We start from the raw sequence: 6,000 nt of genomic DNA on the forward strand, positions 1-6,000 counted from the left end.
ATGCCTATGTTAGCATGTCCACCTGCTCCAACCACCTCTCCGAACATATAAAATCCGTCACATTTCTACCCTCTTCAGCTCAGAAGAGTCATACGGACGTGAAATGTTAACTCGGATTCTCTTAGGGCAGCACAGTGGTTAGGGCTGCTGCCTCACGGCGCCGAAGTTCCAGGTTCAATCCTTGCGTTTCGCCCCCACAACCCAAAAGATGTGCATAGGTTAATTGGCCACGCTAAATAGCCCTTTAATTGGAAAAAAAATAATTGGATAATCTAAATTTTTTTAAAAACTCGGGTTCTCTCCCCACAGATGCTACCAGACCTTCTGGTTTTTCCCAGCATCTTCTGTTTTTATTTCAGATTTCCAGCATCCACAGTAATTTGATTTTATGTTAGTTATTAAACTGAGTCCATGAAGATGAAAGCAATGATGTACTGGTGAATTTATAGTAACCAATTTAAACCCATCATTAAAAACAAAACTGTTCTCAACATGGACTTCCTGAAGCTGGACTTCACCTAATCTCTGGACACCGTCTGGACTATGACAGAATTAGCATATATTTTGTATTTTCTTCTGTTGATCAAGTTTAAGAAACCAAATATTGGAGGACAAACTAATATTCCTTGGAAACGCCAAGGGTGAAGCCAATGGTGGGCAGCGTGGTAGCACAGTGGGCAGCACGGTAGCACAAGTGATTAGCACTGTGGCTTCACAGCACCAGGATCCCAGGTTCGATTCCCCGCTGGGTCACTGTCTGTGCGGAGTCTGCATGTTCTCCCCGTGTCCGCGTGGGTTTCCTCCGGGTGCTCCGGTTTCCTCCCACAGTCCAAAGATGTGGTTAGGTGGATTGGCCATGCTAAATTGCCCTTAAGTGTCCCCCCAAAAAAGGTTAGGAGAGGTTATTGGGTTACGGGGATAGGGTGGAAGTGAGGGCTTAAGTGGGTCGGTGCAGACTCGATGGGCCGAATGGTCTCCTTCTGCACTGTATGTTCTATGTTCTATATAACAGTTATCTATTTTGATTTTCCTTTTCAAGGAAACTTTTGAAAGGTCAGCGATCTAAACAGGATAGAGATGACTCCAAGTCAATGTCCGTGGTAAACGTGGTCATTTGAAACGGACAAAATCTGTAATTTGTTGGTTCTGCTGATATCCGACCTACCACATCCATAGAATCCAAAAGACCAAATGCATCACTGGGTGACATGGGCATACGTCTTAAATCATATCCCGCGAAAGTTGTACAAAAGCAGCAACAACACCCTGGAACAAATGTTCGGTTTACCTTTCCCACTTTGTTTGCTGATCTACCCTTCTCCACCTCCCCAGTTGCTGTGCTCACCTCTGAATCCAATTTTTGCTTCATTCTGCTCTCCAGGCAAGAGAAATAAAATTCCAGTAAGAGATGGATCTGAACAAAATTTTGATACCAGTCTAAATCATCACTAGTGTGTAATATGTTAACTCCCACACCGTGCCTTAGATAAGAGAATGGAAGTGAAGAAAAGGCAAATTGAACGAGAAAAGCAAAGTATCAAACGGGGAATAAGGCAGGAAAAGCAGAGACCAACCATAAATGGAGCAGAAATTGAAAGATAATTGGGGAAAGACAAATTTTTGCTGCTTTATATTTTGGCATTCCAAATACCATAAAAAACTATCTTGAACAGACAAGGATTTGGTGAGTTTTTAAACACAACACATTTCTAAAGTTGCATTGAAAGCACCTAAATCTCTCAGTTAGCAAGTGTTTGAAATGTAATCGGAGGCCATTTTAGTTTCAATTTTGTGTTTTCTCTTCGCCCCCAAGTCCTATGGGAACATAAGACTTGGGGGCAGCAGGCCATTCAGCCCCTCGAGCCTGCTCCACATTTAATAAGATCATGGCTGATCTGGTTGTGGTCTCAGCTCCACTTTGTTGTCTGCCCCTCATAACCCCTCGGCTACTTTGTCGAACTCTGAATATATACAATGACTCAGCCTCCATTGTTTTCTGGGGAAAGGAATTGCACAGACTAATGACTCAGAAAAAAATTATTTTCATCTGAGTCTTCAACGGTAGACCTCTTATTCTTAAATCGTGTCCCCTGCTTCTCGTCTCTCCCACCAGTGGGAGCATCCTCCCAGTATCCACCTATCATATCCTCGCAGGATCTTGTATGTTTCAATAAGATTACCTATTATTCTTCTAAACTCCAACAGGTATAGGGCCAACCTGTTCTCCTTTATAAAATAAGCCCTTCATCCCAGGAATAAGTCGAGTGAACCTTCTCTGAACTGTTACTACTCAATTACATATTTTTTCCAAAAAAACAAAAACTGTACAGTGTTCCAGATGTGGTCTCACCAAGGCCCTGTACAGCTGCAGTAAAACTTGCCTACTTTTGTATTCCGTTTCCCTGCGGCAGCACGGCGCAGTGGTTAGCATTGCTGCCTCACGGCACCGAGGTCCCAGGTTCGATCCCGGATCTGGGTCACTGTCTGTCTGGAGTTTGCACATTCTCCCCGTGTTTGCGTGAGTGAGGCAGCAATGCTAACCTGTGCACCACCATGCAGCCCTAGCTAAACAATCCTTTATCCATGCTAATATGTTATCCTCCACACCATGTAATTTTATCTTGTGTAGTAATCTTTAATGTAGCACCCCTTTAAATGCCTTCTAACAATCCATTCCACCACATCTACAGACCCCCCCCTCTACCCACCTTGCTTGTTACTTCCTCAAAAGACTGGTGTCACGGTGGCACCCACTGCTGCCTCACAGCTCCAAGGTCCCAGGTTCAATTCTGGCCTTGGGTGACTATCTGTGTGGAGTTTGTACTTTCTCCCAGTGTCTGCGTGGGTTTCCACCGGGTGCTCCAGTTTCCTCCCACAGTCCAAAGATGTGCAGGTTAGATGCATTGGCTATGCTAAATTGCCCCTTAGTGTCTAAAAGGTTAGGTGGAGTTACACGGATAGGGTGGAGATGTGGGCTTAAGTTCGGTGCTCTCTCCAAGGGTCGGTGCAGACTCGATGGGCCGAACAGCCTCCTTCTGCACTGTAAATTCTATGATCAATGAAACTCTAGTAAATTAGGTAAATATGATTTTCCTTTGACAATTCCGAGCTGACACTCCCTGATCAGATTATGATTTTCAATATATCCGCTATAACCTCCTTGATGCTATAACCTCTGACAATTTGCCCATGACTGATGTTGGGCTAATTAGCCTGCAGTTCCCTTCTTTTGGATTCCTTCTCTTCTTGAATAAAGGTGATACATTAACTATTTTTCAATCCACTGGGATCCTTTCAGAATCTAATCAGAGATTAATTGCCTCTGCAGCCACCTATTTCAAAACCACACGATGCAGGCCATCTGGCATCTGGATCTGGAGGTTTGCTGGCCTTTAGAACATAGAACATACAGTGCAGAAGGAGGCCATTCGGCCCATCGAGTCTGCACCGACCCTCTTAAGCCCTCGCTTCCACCCTTTTCCCGTAACCCAATAACCCCTCGTAACCTTTTTGGTCACCAAGGGCAATTTATCATGGCCAATCTACCTAACTTGCACATCCTTGGACTGTGGGAGGAAACCGGAGCACCGGGAGGAAACCCATACAGACACGGGGAGAATGTGCAGATTCCGCACAGACAGTGACCCAGCAGGGAATCGAACCTGGCACCCTGGCGCTGTGAAGCCACAGTGCTAATCACTTGTGCTACCGTGCTGCCCCTTTAGGTCGAAGAGTTTTCCCAGTTCCTTCTCCCTGGTGATGGTATTGTTTTAAGTTCCTCCCTCCCATTCACCTCTTGATTTTCAAGTATCTTTGCTCTGTGCCTCTTGTCATTTCCCAGTTTTCAATTATGAATTCCCCAGACTGTCTCTCTATAGGACCAACACTAGTTAATCTTTTCATATTTATTTATTTATATACATACTTGTAAAAACTCTGATCATCTGCTTTTATATTACAAACTCTGATCATCTGGTTTTATATTACCAGCTAGCTTTCTCGCATGCACTTCGTTCTCCCTCTATTATTTTTAGTCATTCTTTGCTGGTTCTTAAACTTGACCAATCTTCTGACCTACCACTAATCATTTCAGATCCATAGTGTTTCTTTCAATCTGATATTATCCTTAATTATCATGGAAACGGACGAGTGTTGTCTGAGGGTTAAGGTGCTAAATTGGGGAAGGCTAACTACAACCAGATTAGGCTGTTGTTTGGGAAAGGCTGTTTGAGGGTAAATCCACAGTTGGCATGTGGGAGTCTTTTAATGAGCAGTTGATGGGAGTGCAGAACAGGCATGTGCTGACGAAAAGAAAAGACAGGAAAGGCAGGATTCAGGAACCGTGGATGACCAGAGAAATTGAGAGTCTAGTCAAAAAGAAAAATAATGCATACATGAGGTCTAGGCAATAAAAAAAACAGATGAAGCACTTGAATAATACAGGGAAAGTAGAAAAGTTCTAAACCAAAGAGTTAGGAGGGCAAAAAGGGTCATGAAATGTCTTTGGCAGACAGGATTAAGGAGAATCCCATGGCATTTTATACATATATTAGGAACATGAGGGTAGCTAGAGAAAGAGTTGGTCCACCCAAGGACAAAGGAGGGAAATTATGCGTAGGACCAAAGGAAGTGGGTGAGATCCTTAATGAGTATTTTGCATCGGGATTCACAAAGGAGAGGGACACGTTGATTGGTGGTGTCTCAGAGGAATGTGTAAACACTTTCGAACAAGTCATAATTATGAGGAAAGAAGTGTTAGGTGTGTTAAAAAGCATTACGGTAGACAAATCCCCAGGGCCAGATGGCATCTCTCCCAGGTTGCTAAGGGAGAAAAGAGATGAAATCACGGAGCCTCCAACAGAAATCTTTGCTTCCTCGTTGGCCACAGATGAAGTCCCAAAGGATTGGAGAATAGCCAATGTTGTACCGTTGTTTAACAAGGGTAGCGACTTCTGGTTGCGGCGATGATGAGCTAAGCCGCACGCTTCGGTGGCTCCAGCTTTGATGGACTTTCGGGCTCTTTTTAAGAGCCCCAACGGGAAATTTTTGCGACGAACCCCGGTGTGGGGTGAAGCAACAGGGAGACCCCTCAGTGTGAAAGAAAAAGATCGGCGGCAGCGGCCAGATCACGGAGGATCCTCGAGGGCAGCAGCAGAGGAAAAAAAGAAGCAAGATGGCGTCAGAGTGAGCCCAGGCGACATGGGGACCGGACCAGGATGAATTTCTAAGACGGTGTGTGGAGGTGCTAAAAAAGGAGGTGCTGGCCCCGATGTTACAGGCAATCGAGAGGCTTAAAGAGACACAAAAGGCCCAGGAGATAGAGCTCCGTGTGGTGGAGCAGAAGGTAACTGACAACGAGGACGAGCTCCTGGGCCTAGCGGTCAAAATGCAGACGCACGAGGCGCTTCATAAGAAGTGCATCGAAAGAATTGAAGTCCTGGAAAATAGATCAAGGAGAAAGAACCTCCAGATCCTGGGTCTCCCCGAGGGAGTGGAAGGAGCTGACGGCGGGGCTTATGCGAGCACGATGCTACGTTCGCTAATGGGAGCTGAGGCCCCCTCGGGCCCCTTGGAAGTGGAAGGGGCCCACCGGGTCCCTGCGAGGAGACCAAAGGCTGGAGAACCACCTAGGGCGATGGTCGTGCGATTTCACCGCTTCAACGACAGAGAGATTGTTTTGAGCTGGGCCAAGAAGGTACGAAGTAGCAGATAGGAGAATGCGGTAATACGAGTGTATCAGGACTGGAGTGCGGAGGTGGCGAGAAGGAGGGCGAGTTTCAATCGAGCCAAGGAGGTGCTGCATAAGAAGAAAGTAAAGTTCGGGATGTTGCAGCCGGCGCGATTATGGGTCACGTACCAGGATAGACATTACTATTTTGAAACGTCGGAAGAAGCATGGACCTTCATTCAAAAAGAGAAACTGGACCAGAACGGAGGGACTGATGTTGGAGGGGAAACGGCAATGTTGATGTATAGAGGTGTAAATTGGGGAGGGGAGGG

The sequence above is a fragment of the Scyliorhinus torazame genome, chromosome 31, assembly GCF_047496885.1.
Source record: "Scyliorhinus torazame isolate Kashiwa2021f chromosome 31, sScyTor2.1, whole genome shotgun sequence".
NCBI classification, from domain to species: Eukaryota; Metazoa; Chordata; class Chondrichthyes; order Carcharhiniformes; family Scyliorhinidae; genus Scyliorhinus; species Scyliorhinus torazame.